Source organism: Triticum dicoccoides, chromosome 7B (genome assembly GCF_002162155.2).
Source record: "Triticum dicoccoides isolate Atlit2015 ecotype Zavitan chromosome 7B, WEW_v2.0, whole genome shotgun sequence".
Lineage (NCBI taxonomy): Eukaryota > Viridiplantae > Streptophyta > Magnoliopsida > Poales > Poaceae > Triticum > Triticum dicoccoides.
Window position 1 is genome coordinate 597399908 of NC_041393.1, and position 15380 is coordinate 597415287.

Below are 15380 nucleotides of genomic sequence, written 5' to 3' on the forward strand. Positions count from 1 at the left end.
CAGCAATCGAGCGATTCTCTTAATGATGGATTCTATATCCTACACCACATGCTGGAGTACAGACGGGATCACCAGAACCTTCACATGTCACCTAGATCCGGCGATGCCCATATTCTGCAATGGGCAAAGGACATAGGAGATATCGAGGATCATCGACTTCGAGCTGAGTTCTATAACATCCAACGCGAACTTTCCCAAATCATCATGAAGGAGGTCGTCGGAAAAACAGGGATGTTCTACGAAGAAGGACAAATGTCGCGGGAAGACGTCCGAACATGGATAGCCTCTCAGCGTCTCGACATGAAGCCTTTCACTAAGCTCAGGGACTATCTCCCTGACATGGATGGATGGCACGACATGGTGGAGTGATTGTCGATATATGACAATGTGTCCGTTTAGTCCATACTTTATGTATGACAAAACTTTGAGTTATGCACGGCGAAACTTTATTTGTGATGTAATTAAACCGTCCTCCTCCTCGACTAGCGAAGATCACTCTAGTTAGGGCATTTTGGGTACGATGAACTTTGTTATTTATGCTTATGATATGTTGTTTGTATTTTTGTCAAGTCTGTCTCTTTCTGTTGCTCAACTATATATGTTGCATATCATTGACTCATGTGACGATGCAGGTGCATAGATCATCGATGGCGAAGAAGTGCTACGCCAGGAGTATATATACGACGAGTGGCCGGAGTGTCAGGCCCAGGTGTACCGGTTTTTGGTTTCCGAGCGACAGGCAGTAGTTAGTTTAGGTTCACGCTAATGAGAGAGAGGGATACGAACTCATGTACTGCATAGTTCCGCTCTCACTCAAAGTGATAGCTCTTCTCGGGTATATCATTGTTTAGATGGATGACGATGTATTTGCAAGTAATCGAGATTTGTATCGCTATTTTCGAGATGATGACGAGAGACCACTTTGTGTTGGATGATGATTATGATGATGACATGATTTGATGAGACTAGTTGTATGTATATGCTATTATTACATTTGTATGTGTATGATATGCTAAAGATTATTGTATAAAGCCTATTCAAATACAAAACAAATATGCAGAAAAAAATTAATAGAACTAGTAGTAGCGAGGGGAAAAAAGTTAGCAGTAGCGCCTCCTTACCAGTAGCGCTTCCCTGTAAAAAGCGCTGCAGATAATATCAGCAACGCTCTTCTCTGAATATACGTTAGCTGTAGCATGGGACGACAGGCGCTACTGCTATACGTTAGCTGTAGCGCCTTATCAGTAGCGCATCGTCCCACGCTATTGATAGGCCTAAAACCCACGCTGCCGCTAGGCTTTTCCCTAATAGTGTTAGTTTATTCCTATTATCTGCAAAGCGAGCTTCAAAATTTTGTAAACTAGCATTTTCAACAGTCCAGAGCTACTACTTTACTGTTAGTATTTAGGTGGATGGTCTCTGTTTTAATTCATGATACAAGTAATGCACTTCGTCAAATTCTATTTATCCATGTCCTTGGTGCCAATAGCTATATAATTTCATCGCAAGCACCCAAGTACTGCAGCTCTATTGTCGTTCATGGTTAGCCTATGCTCTACAGAGAGAGGAATTAGTATTTACCTCTGTCAGACTGTAGTTCTCTCGTATGCCTCTTGTATCATTTTCATCGTTGATAGATGCATGACCAAATTATCATTGCAAAATTTTGTGGTTGCAGTATTTGTCTCGTTAATTCTGCATTCCTCCCTTTCTCATAAAGTGTTAATTCTATGTTAGTTATACTTATATATTATGTTTGCTATGTCCATTGCTTCTGTTGACTTCAGATTGTGCATATGTGGAGAAGCATATCTGATTGCCCTCAGGTTCTGAACATATGGCACAACAAGCCATTCTCCTTGGCAACCGACCTAGAAGTGAGGTCACAGTTGATACCCCTTGTCGTCCAACTTCCAACACTTGAAGTCTGTGCGAGAAAATTATGTCTGCCATCTGATCACCTTGCGGCATGGTATGTTCATGGGATAGAGAATATGGGATGCAGCTCTCCAATGCTTTCACTTCTCCACTCCAATTATTCAGGCCACACCAGGAATATTTGTTTCATTGCTGTCTATTATCAGCATTTTTCTTTGCAAAACCTGGTTAAGGAAGTTACAAGTAGTCCAATACTAATATTCTCGTATGTATGTACTTGTGCACTCACCCCTTTTATATACATATATGATTCAAAAAGCATCTTTTACTTTATTTTTTTTGTTTATTTGCTCGGTACAAAATGTAGTGCAAGCGTAGTGTATGACTCTTTCCTTGGTCTAAATATACTACAGACCCTCTACAGGCTCCTTGCTTTTTTTCTTTGTCAAAACATACTACATACCATTTATATATATGCAGTACTTATTGCCTAATGTCTTTCTAGGTAGAAGATAGATTAAGTTGGAGCTCAAGAGCTAATATTGTTGGCACAAATATTTTGAGCAAATAACTAAAAGAAGGGTGTACTATGCTCTTTGCACATGGAAAATGATCCCATGGCCTCATAGACGCCCATGGTATATGTAACTAAGCATGAATCAATCTAAAATATTTTTTTCTCTTCATGGTGGTACTGTATGCAGCATGCTTGTGCATATTTATCGAAGTATTCAGTCGAACACTTCTACTTCATTCTTGTTTGTTCTTGAAAGTGTGTGCTAAAGCAACAATATGCATGTTATTTGGATATATTAATTGTGTGGGCTGGAGGTGGAGCCTGTAGTTAACCAAAAGCAGATTAGTATTGGCATAGTTCCCAAATGTGTCTGGATGGATTTTCTATTTGCCACATGCTCTGTCCCCTCAATTTGGATAGTAATGAGAAAGCTGGGTGGAGAGAACAACAAATCTTTGGCAAGGTGAAAATGGAGAAGAAAATGTTTGGCTTGGACAAGGGGGTCATCGATCAGAAACCATACATTTGATTTATGCTCAATGCGTACTTATCAACAATATAGCATCACTGTGATCAATGTCATCATACATCTTTTTTGTCCAGGAACTCCTGAGTAAACAATGTCTACTTGATCATTTGTGATTCCGTAGTGTAGCATGCGCATCTTACTAGTATTGCATAAAGTTCTTACTGATGCAAGATCTTTGGTGAATTGGTAATGTCTATGCTATATACTATGATATCGTAGGAAGATTTTTATAAATTAGGTAGGTCTATGCAATTTAACAATGTTGGGGTGGCCTTAAACCGGGAGTGGTCACTAAATCATTGTTTCATATTACAATCTTGAGCAAATTAATATGTCGGTTTGTGAAACAATAATAGGCTTAAGGGCACTCACATGCATCAGCTCTTCTGACACATCCTAGGTCGTGCAAACAATAATTAGATACAACCACCCAATCCATTGTATTTTTAGGTGTTGCATCTAAAAAAACAGAAAAAATCAAAACATATGTTTGCTGAGTGCCTTTTTGTTTTGCACTCAGCTTATCGCATTATAAGCCTAGTATCCTTTTCCATGTACCCGGCTTACAGATGCTGCGTTCTGATTGGCCAGCGTAGTGGCTGTTAGATTTGCTTAGATCGAAAGGCTTTGAGTAGCTTATCCTTCTCTCTCTCTCTCTCTCATCTTCTCTTTTCTTCTCTCCCTTATCTCCTCACCTTGTCTCCTCTTCCTTCCTTCCTCCTTTTTCTCCGAAGTGCGGCAGCACGCTGGAGCAAGGAGCCCCGAGGCTACGCATCAACCAAGCCGACGACACCGCCATCTAACTGACAAGAGATGACATCCAACCACCCAACGCCGGTTTCCGAAGCCATCCCTCGAACGTCCACACCGACCGCGAGGTCGTGCACCAACCTAGTCGATGACTCCGTCGCCCTAGCAACCAAAACCAACACCATCACAAAGGAGATCTCTGGAGCCACCGCTCCGACTTCCACACAGACCTCGAGGCTGTGAACCATCCTAGTCGATGACATTCCCGCCCAAGCGACTAAAGCCAAGCACATGATACTTCAGGAGTTGTCGCTCCGAGTTCCACACCCACCCCTAGGCCACGCACAGGCCTAGCCGACGATGAAGCTAACAAAGCTGTAGGCACCATCATCAACTGACCATAGACCGGACCTCAAAGTTGTCGCCCCCAAGGGGAAGCGGCGAGGATTGCCATTGATGCATGTTTCGACCAAGGCCGAAGCTTGGGTTTTCACAAGGAAAGCACGAGACCGAGATGACAAGGGAAGGTGGAGGGGCTTCACGTCAACGCCCCCGAGGCTGGCATTGACTGAGGTCGAGCTAGGTTTTCACTCGGAGCTCACCAAACCATCATCGCCACAATCCATCCGGCTAAACTGCCATTGGCAGCGATCAAGCATGCTCATCAAGTCACCACCACCAACCACCACCCACACGGCCAACAACACCATCACGATCCCTCATGCCGCCATTTTTAGCCACCCTATCACCTCCAAGTGCGGCACCGCCATGCCTCCATACTCCAACCTCGCTATTGTAGAAGATCAAACAGTCACAGCCCACACTTGCACTCATGTGACCGCACACCACAGCACCACCACCCCACCCACCACTTTCTCACCCAAGTCGCCAACCGCACACGCCTGCTAGCCCGGCCGAATAGGGACACACTGCAGCTGCCAACGAGCCGATCTGAAGCCGTTGATTCAAATCGGAGGAGCCTGACCCCTCCACTACGCGCCATCGGACGAGGATAGGGCACCGCCACCCAGGGTCGCCCACACGTGCGCAGGCCATGACTACACATGGATCGAGGCAGACTGGCCAGATCCGCCATCGAGGGAATAGCCCGCACATACCGCGGCCAAGTGACGACGAGCAGGTCGAGTAGTGGCCATGACGTACCCCACACACCGAGACGCGGAGTACGCACACCCACACCGCCATCTCCTGCGGTGATGCCCGCCGACCGGACTAATGCAGCCACCCAACTCTCCCCATGCCGCCTTGTGGGGCAAGAGCTGCCGCCACAACGTCGAGGGCTAGCGACAGCGGTGGAGGAGAGGAGGTGTTGGAGGGGGGCTGGCGGCGGTGAGCTAGGTTTGCCCCTGAGTTGCCCAAGCAGTGCGACACGGGAGGGAGCGAGGGCCTTTTCAAGAATTAACAATAATGTCGTATTTCATTCAATTCAACATTTTAAACAATTGCGAACCAACCTGTGGTTGGATGGTTAGAGGGACTGTGGTATCCCAGTCCACCAGGGTTCAAATCCTGGTGCTCGCATTTATTCCTGGAGTTATTTCAGGATTTTCGGCGATGCGCATTCAGTGGGAGGAGACGTTCCCGTCGACGGCGAGGCGCCTACGATGACTTCGTAAATCTCAAGATGATATGCCGGCTCAGTCTTTCGGAGGTGCTCATAGGGGTAGGGTATGCGTGTGTGCGTTCATAGGGATGAGTGTATGCGCGTGTATGAGCGCTTGTGTCTGTACTAATGTTCAAAAAACATTTTAAACAATTAGCCCATTCCGAGCCCCTTGGAAAGAAAAAAACTACGCCTGGAGCTTTCTTGAAGCTGGACCCTCCGATAAAAATTCTTAAACATACGTTTTAGGGTTTTCAATGGGCTCGCTGCCCATTAAAATGACTGAAATCATCCTAGAATAGATTTTGCGCGCGCAAACGAGAGAAAGAGTTAATGTATTTTGAAATCAAAAGGAGAAAGAAAACCTATAGATTGTTAGTTTAGGAAAGTTTCTATCACTTGCTCCGACCTGTCTCTGCTTGGATCGGCTTTCCTGGCGCGTGACAGTCTCCAGCGAATCATCAGTAGAACCTTGACAGGCCGTAGGATGGGCATCTAACGGTTGACGGCGAAGCAATTCTCACGAGAAATTAAGTCAGACATCATGTGGTGTGCTAGCTGTTCGTACCACCATTGCTCCTTTCCATTTCTACATGGCCGCCACCGTATAAGTTGATCCAATCCATCCCTGACCCTCTCCAACCACCAGCCCCAAACCCTAGCCGCCGCAACCATCCAAGGGACTTGTTGACGAGCTCCGTGTAGCCGCCGCCGCTTCCTCCATGGAACCAGCGATTTGCCGGCCATTCTATGGCTTCATTCCCGGTGCCGACGACGGCGGCCACAAAAGGTCCGTAAATTAATTAGATGTTCTTGCTTGCGGATCTATTTTCTAGTTGCCTTGTTGTTGTTGATATAATTCGGCTGATTCCAATTCGTTAGACCTCATCTCGTGAATAGGTTGTATGCACGCGTGTTTGGTTCCAAATTATGCTCCAGTTAAGCTAATCGTAGATCTGCTGAATCGATTTGCAGTATCATCCCAACGACCGACGAGGGGAACTGGGACGACCTCCCGCACAAGCTCGTATCCAAGGTGGCCGAGATCCTCCTGCGCTACGACGTGACGGACCTCGTCCGCCTGAGAACCGTTAAGCCATGGAGGGACGCCGTCGTCACGGACCCGAAGCTCATGGGCATGATTCCGCGCTTCTTCCCGCGCCATTGGAAGATGCTGCAGATCCAAGGTGAGCAAGCCAGGTTCGTGAACGTCATCACCGGCGCCTCCATCCGGGTCAAGATCCCTCAGGAGCACGGTCAAGTCATCGCCAGCGCCGAGGGCTGCCTGCTCTTAGCCTCGGGCACGCACAAGGTGTGCCTGTTCAACCCAGTGACCGGAGCCGCTGCCAACCTGCCCACTCCCTTCTTCTGGATTAGGGCGAACGGCGTAACGGTAACAGGGGATATCAAGACCGCAGCAATCATCTACGACGGCGACGCCGCGGGAGACGCTGTTCCCACTCCCACGGTGGTGCTCCTTGTGAGGCTGTTTTCCATTTACATGGTCAAGTACGCCAGGCCCAGCGACGCCATGTGGCAGTGGCGATACTTCGCCCCAAACGAGGACGGCGAGCTTCCGTTGTTCGACGGCGAGGGCGGCCTCTCCCTGGGCGGCCGCTTCTACGTCCCGTCCCTCACAGGGGACGTCCTCAAGTTGGAGCTCGAGCCGCAGCCTCACTTCGTGTACGCGGCCAGGCAGGAGGCTACTCAGGCTAGTCACTTACACTTACACTTACACCTGAGGTCCTACCTAGTCCCGTCTGTCGACGCAGGGATGCTGCTGGTGGTTCGTAGCAGGTTCGAGAACCATGTGTTCCAGGTGAACCTCGCAGAGGGCACACTTACCCTACTGCAGGACCAGAAGGACATTGGCAATCGGAGCATTTTCCACCGCTGGTTGACGCTCGGTACGCAGTAAAGGAGTACTGATTGTGATTGGGCCCAAAAGTGCTCGCATGACGACAATATTCATGGCTATATATAGTGTGCCTCGAATTTCTGTTGGATGGACTATTCTATTTTGTCTCAACCTATATAGCATAGCTTGTCCAATCCAATGTTAGTTTCTCAGCAGGAATGCACTCCGTCATTCTTTTCAAAAAAAAAAAATGCAATCCATCATGTTATATATCTAGCGGCTGCGGAGATATTGATAATATATATGCACAACTAAATCCATTGTTTTTTAGCCCGATTTGTAATCCTTATGATTTATCCCGTGTGTGGAATGTATGGTTTGTAGAATTTGCAATCAATTTTATTTGATTCCTAAGAATTTCTTTGCACTCCACTTCATACGAGGAATTTCATGAGAACCAACTTCACAGAATTTTTTCTTTCATTTTCATATCAATTATTAGTCAAACAGGCCACAAAATAAGGTTGATTTAAGTAGCAATCAGACCGTACTATTATGCTTTTTTGTTTTCTGTTACTGTGATTTGGGAATCTTCCTATGTCTAAAACGCATCATGAGCTTTGCAAAGTTATCTAATCTGTCTTCAAAATTTACTTTGGATATTTAATAATCATATGTATTATTCTCGTAAAATACTTTAACAGTGTTTATAACCGCTAGGATTTGCAGTCCACATATATGAAATTGAGATTTCTTTTGGACTTCATTTTATACGAGAAATTTCATATTAGAACAAACTCCCTATAATATTATCTATCATTATCATATGATCAGTCAAACATGCATGTGTACACATCTGTTAGATTTAAGCTAGCAGTGCATTGTAGTACTATTTTTTATGTTCTCGCGGTATGATAATTTGTCCAATCAAAGAGAAGAAAAAAGTTCATGTACGACCCTTGGCAAACTCGCTATGTCTAAAAAGCATGACCTTGCAAAGTTATCTAATAAATGAATCAAAATTGTTAGCGTACACTACTCCCTCCGTCCGGGTTTACTGGGCCTCCTCATATTTTGGATCGTATTGTGACCATCTATGCCACTAACAAATATGAGGTATATGCTATAAAAAGTATACTATTCGATTTGTATGAGGAAGAGCTTTCGGTATAATTTTGTGACATGTAGCTCATATGTGTTTAGTTCAATTTGTAGTAAAAATTTGACCAAACTAAGAGGGCCTTGTATATCCGGACGGAGGTAGTTGTGCATAGCAAGCCTTTAGAAGGTTATTCTATTACACAACCCTTGGTCGGCTTGACAATGTCAAACTAGAGCTGATACTCCATCTTTTGTAAGTGGTTGCGTAAGTACTTAAAAAAAATCTCCACCTCGGTTTATTCAGCCCTTAGAACCAATTGGAATTGTTAAGCATCCCAGTCGGTTCCATTTGTAAAATCGACTAAAACAGTTTCCTTGTATCCCAGAGAGTGTCTCTAGTAAAAATTGGTTGTAATGTGTATTTCAGGGTTTGACTAATTTATATTTTGTAGGTAGTCAGGTAATCGAAATGCACATCAATTCATACAAAAATGATCTATCATAGATCAAAGCATGATTTATCACAGACCCACATTTGCATTCATCTAACTGTTACACTCCATTATATTTTTACATGGTTCATAACAAAGAAAAATGTATGTATGATTTCTCAGAAGGCCCTTCGGGATTGAAGTAAATTAGTACAACCTGAATGGCTGGGTGACTACTAAGGTGACTGGTCATCGTATGTACTGGCAGTGCTGACCCATTATGGTTTTCGTCCGGCGATGATAGCGTGTCTCTATGCCTAAAGAGCAACCCACAAGAAATGAGGACACAACGGTAAGTTATTGTGGTTTGGGAATCTCTCAATGCCTAAAGAGCATGACCTTTGCACAGTTATCTAATATGTCTGCTCGAATGATCAAATTGGATATATATTAATCATATGTAAGATCATTGGTCTAAAGTCATTGTCGCATTCTTCATTGTCCTTCTTTGGGAGAAGAGTAATCATGGATGAATTAATACTCTGAAGAGTGACTTTGCCATAATAAAAGTCCACAATTGACATTCCAACATGCTTTAATGAAAGCCCCACAAAAGATATCAATTTTCTCGTTGTTAAAAGGCTCTTGCAAGCAATAGATATCTTCACATCCTTGAATTAGGGATAAAAACAAAGAGCATATTAGTAGGTTGAGAAGCACCCGTCCTTTCTTTGGATGCCCTCAAAAGAATTGCAGCTTTAGTCTAATGATCATCCTGAGTTTATCCTTGTTTAGAGAGGACATGTGATTCTCTCTATGTTTGATTGTGGGCCAAATCGCCAGGCCTTTCCTAAGCCTTTATGATTTTCCAGCGAGAACCTCATCTGAATTAGTGGCACAAAATAAGAATCACACTGAAGATGTTGGACATACGGATGACTTTTACAGTCTGAAGGACAAAGGAATGTGAACATAGATAGGCCTAGCCAAGATAATTGCCATTGTATCTGGATAATTTGGTTTTCTTGGCAACTATTTTCATATTGTTATATAGATTTTCTGGATGTTTGGATTATGCTAGGAGTGAAGTTTAGGAGTATTCAAAGATACCCAAGTAGAGTAGACGATGCATATATTATGTGAAGCTGCTCATATGAAACTTAGGATGCGTCACAATGTGTAGTTTTAAGTTAGAAGAGAAACATTCAAAATCGATATTACTAGGGCATAATTAGTATTTTGTTTGTACACTTCACAATAGCTATGTAATATTTCTTTCCTCAACGAATTTTTTCGTATATTTCTTGCTGAAAATGTAAAGATAGAGAGAAAATGCTACACCCTCAAATCCAAATTAATTGTCGCTGCTTTAGTACAATGTTAGATATAACTATAGATCTATGATGAATATGAAAATCGGCTGAACCCGAGTATAGCTCCGCCCCCATCTAGCACAAATTTCCATTTTTATTTCTTAAATAAAACAATACCTGAACTTTAAATTTTGCAAGTCAAAAATACATTCAAACCACAGTATGTAAACAACAATTCGGAAAGGTTTTCTTGCAAAATAAATACTCGAAATGATATGGCTTATCCGGAAAAGTCTCATTTAATATATTTTATGAGATGCACCAAAAAATAAAAAATATTTTCTGCACATTGCAGTCTTAAGGTTTTGTTGAAGATCAAATTCTGAAGATTATAGATTATGTTGTTTAACAGAAACTGAAATGAGAGGTATGTAGTGAGGATAGTGAGATAGCACACAAATCTTGATTTGAAACTGGATAATACACAGAGAGGGTTGTACATACACCATGTTTCTTTTTGCAAATAATACACCAGGGTTTAGAAAGTCCACTCCAAAATGAATGTCGATCAAGAAGAAATGAGGTCATAAAGAATAGCTTGGTAGTAGCAATAGCTTTGTATGTCCGACCTAGGACTACTAGGTGCGGCAGTCGATCGTTGTGGCTGCAAGGGCCTGGACAGCGATTACCAAAAGAAAATGGCTGATTGTAATTTATCCATTATACCATACACATTTAGCTATTAGGTTAATGGTATACTCGTTCTCCCTCTACAGTACTAAGAGTGCCCTAAAAACTATCTTCTGGTAGTATTCTAGTGTATATTCATGGGATTTTGAGATATGTTTGGAGTATTTTAAAGTACCCAAGTAGGGCAGAAGATACATATCCATGCTGCTCGTTGCTTGCTCCAGATGTGTCTCTAAAATTTGGGATGTGTGAAGCTGTTCGCGGCACATGTGGATATCAAGTTTAGGATGGTTTATAGTGTGTACCTATACGTTAGAAAAGACAGATTTGAACTCTATATTACTGGTCATAATCACTGTTATTTCCTTGTACGTTTCACAATATTTTTGTAATATATATTTTGCTGTAAATATTAAAATAGTGAGCAAATGATGGCTTTAAAATACAGTTATAGATCCATGATGAACATGAACATATTCTACATAGCACATGTAGCATAAAGAAACAATACTTTGTCAGATAAAGAAAAGAAAAAGACGGGTGGTTTGACCTTTTGATATCTGTCCTCTCTAACTAGGGTCGGGACTAACTCTCTCCTCCAAATTTGTGTCTTGTAGCTAATTAAAAGGTAGGATAGAGTCGAGAGCTGGAGGTGGAGTGGTAGACAGAACTTGGAGCGGAGTGAAAGAACTACACATGAACATATAGATGTATACTATATCTCTGTAAAGTTTCATGATGAAATATGCCTTGGTGTGATCTGCACAAAAAATGATGGATTTTTAGAATGAATAGTGCATGTGCTAGAAGTACATTATTTTTTTCTTGCCCAGCTCACACCAAAGTGATTCCATTGTGAATTTTTACAGAGATGTAGTATACATCTGTAGGTTCCTGTGTATTATTTCTAGAATAATTTGAAACTTCAAAATGTAATTTTCACGCGTGAACAGTAAATCAGGTGCTATGGAGCCTGTTGTCCGAAAAACAACACTTCTGTGGTGACTATATGACGCCCTTCTCAAGACAACAACGGGAAGAATGACACTGGGACACAGCTTCAACCTGGGAGAGCTGCTTGCCGCGATTCACATGTTTGGGTGCACCAAACAGGAGCATAACAATAGCGTACGTGTCGTCGAATACGACAATAGTTATGTAAGTTATGTTTAATTTCAAAAGTATTTAAATTTCATAACCTGGTCATAATACTGGACTCTAATTCCCGTGTGCATCTAGGTTCTAACACAACCATGTTGGCTGACATAAACATGATCTGCTACCCTTTATGGACCGAGGAAAGAACAGAAATCATGTCGACAATATATGATTTCCTTCTCTTATGGGCAGGGCGGCCATGCTGGAAAAAATCCGCGTTCATGCGGTCATGTGTTTCCTCAATGATAGCCTGTTACGAAAAGTCTAAGTGATCTTTAAATTATTTCTGTTGTTTCTTTATTAATACAATCAAGTTATTCATTGCTTCTTACCATCCACCATCATGATCAGCAGCGCTTCGTTTCTTAACTCGTGTAGTCCTACATGCCTTGTCATGCAATATGTTTAATCTAGCTACTGCGTGTCCGTGCCTCAATTATTCTAACGGTTGTCATGCCCATGGCCTGCCCTGTTTATGCAGTCTAGCTTGCGTGTGGTAGTCAATTCCAAGCAACAAAGGGGAAATGAGGCTTTTCTAGCGTCTTTGATCCGCTGCTGCTCGGTATGATTATATAGTACATATTTTGATATTTGTGACCAACTCCTTGGACTCGAAACTCTATGGCACATGCATGCTCTTCATCATGGACAACCTGAGAGAATGGATGATCTATGCCTCATATTTTTCATCTTTTGAGATAAACCCTTTGAAAATCCAGTATTTTTTAGTGCACTGCTCTCTTTTTTTCTGGCATTAATTCCTTGAGAGAGAAAAGTAGATGTTTAGCACCTCACTTAAAAAAAACAGGAAGAATGCTCACTTTTCATTTATTCAGTCTGGTTTTTCTCAAGGCATCATATCTTGGTAACAAAGTATTGTCGGGAAGTTTCATGGTAATGACCTAGCTTTCTACTAGCATAGCCCGCACGGCGGCACGCCACGCCCATCGATACGATGTGTTCATATGGATTGTGTTTACTATTTACAATTAAAGTTATCAATTTAAGATAGCAGATATTGTACATAAAACTGTGGATGTAGGAAAATAAATAAGAAAGAAGCAAATTTATTGGCATCATGCATGTTGGACATTGCTAAAGAGGGAAACACATGTTCATACATCTCTGAGAGGGGTCATCCATTCTTGCCGAACATGGCACGACTCTACTGCAGTAAAATGAAAGAAAAATAGATAATTATTCCTAGATTAGATCATCCTGGTGTAGCTTCCTGCAGGAATATTAGTGCCTGTGATGAAGTGATAAAGATCTTTTGTGAATTGTTTCCTTTGGCCCACAGGTGGCTTGGTGCCTAATGCTAGGATCTTTACTACTCCCTCCGTTCCAAAATAGATGGCTCAACTTTATACAAACTTTAGTACAAAGTTGGGTCATCTATTTTGGAACGGAGGGAGTATATGGGTGCTAAGGGTACACGCAGAGCGATATCACATCAGAGAAGATGTCGCATAATTTTCTAGCATTCTTGTTTGCCTTGCAAATTCATTATGCTAGGTGATTACCTGCTGGTGGGCCATGCTAAGCTGCCATTGTTTTGTTCGTGCATTCTCTTGTGTTGTAAGGAGTTTTTCTTCTGCCACTCTAAGTGCATGGTAGTTATGGTCGTTGATGGTGATATTGTGGTTACCCCAAATGCACTCAAGGGCCACTTGAGCAGCCTTAATCAGATAACGGGTGGCTGCAGCGATTATTGATTAGATACCAGACATTCCGTCTCCTTTCACATGGGCTGCATGGCTGCTTTCTAATTTGACTACGTCCTCCTTGGCAGTTTTCTGTTTTGCTTTATCTCTGCATGCAGTGGTCTGCGTCCTTTGCTGTATGGATTTCTTGTTGTTGGATAGTACTGCTAGGTTGCTGTTTTCCTTTTTTGACTAATTTTAATTTAAGAAGAAAACTGCATGTGTGCAATTTTGGGGTTGCAATAAGGCAAGCAATGCATACTTGCATAGAATCAAATTGGAAAACAAAAGTTTATTCCTCATGTAATCAAATATGTTTTACGAAAAGGAAGTATACATTGCTACTCCCATACTAAGATTGAACGCTTTATAGATCAAACATGTTACAGTCATTTATAGCTTATATCTGTTTAGGGGGAATAAAGATATATAGTAGTCAATGTTTCTTCTGTACCATGAGAGTATTTGTGTTAGATTCTGAAGTAATAGGTTGTGGTGAGAGATGGTTAATCGAACAAATGCATGTTATATTTCACATGAATATGCAGAGGAAACCGATAAGATATAGCACAAAAGACATCCACACCAACCTGCTTTCGATATTCAGCCTTGTAGAGGTTTTAATTATGTGCTATTTTTTTTTTGTATAAAAAGCATGATCTAAACGTCACTCAATGTGAACTTTACATAAACATGTGGAAGCTTAGGTACCGCCAAAGGTTACACTATAAGTTGCATCCAAATACTCAAAGAATACCAACCAAAGATAATCATCAGTTATTGATATGACCACCGTCCATGCTACTCATTAAAAATGCCTTCTGTGGAAAGACTAAATTCCTACTTTCTTTTTGAAATATTTTGCGATGCTCGCATCCTTTTGATTGAATTTTGTTTTTACGTGGTTAATTGTTCAATCATCAAATACTACAATCCTAATGCACAAATATATCAATTATTTATCAAACAATTACTTGTTCGGAGGAAAATAAAATCGAGAAGAACTTGCAGTTCTGCCTCCACCAATAGGTAATGTGATTATGATATCAACTTAATTTATAAACAGTTTAAGGTGAGAGAAATTAACTACTACTTGCCTAGAGATGGAACCATGGGGTGTTCTCAAATCCTAATGGCTAATAAAGAGTAACTTTGCAACTATGACATGACGTCACCAACATGGGCTGGATCGGTGGACCACAGCAATGTCCAGCAGAACCTCGCCATATGAAAAGATAAAGGACTGTTATATTTGGCATACGTGTGCCACATAGCTAAAACTACCACACACATCTTATTCCTTCCCTCTAAGTACAGAACGACCCTCCCTCCCTTCGATCCCTCCTCCTCACGAACGATCCCGCAGGCTCTTCCGAGAAACCTGCTTTTGCTGCACATCTCGCGCGCTCACCCCCGGAAAAACTGCCACTTCACGTCTCCCACGTGTTTAAAAAAATTGCGCATGTGGGATTCGAACCCACGACTCCCTGGCACCACAGCACACCACCACAACCAACTCAGCCTTAGAGATTTGTTGCTCAACTAAAGAAAACTATTAGTTTTGACCCCTTTTTTCTTACAGTCGTGTTCTTACAAAAATTACCACGATTTCTCCTCGGGTCAAAGTTACCATGGTAATTCGTATGCAAGTTATCAGGTCTATGTTGCGTAAGTTACCATGTTATTTACATAGAACTTACCGGGTAGTATGTTTCAACAACTACACCCCCTTTCAAAGTTACCATTGTGTTTTGTACACAAGTTAGAAGGTCCTCGATACGTAAAATACCGTGGTACTAACACATAAGTTATCAGGGTATGTTTACAT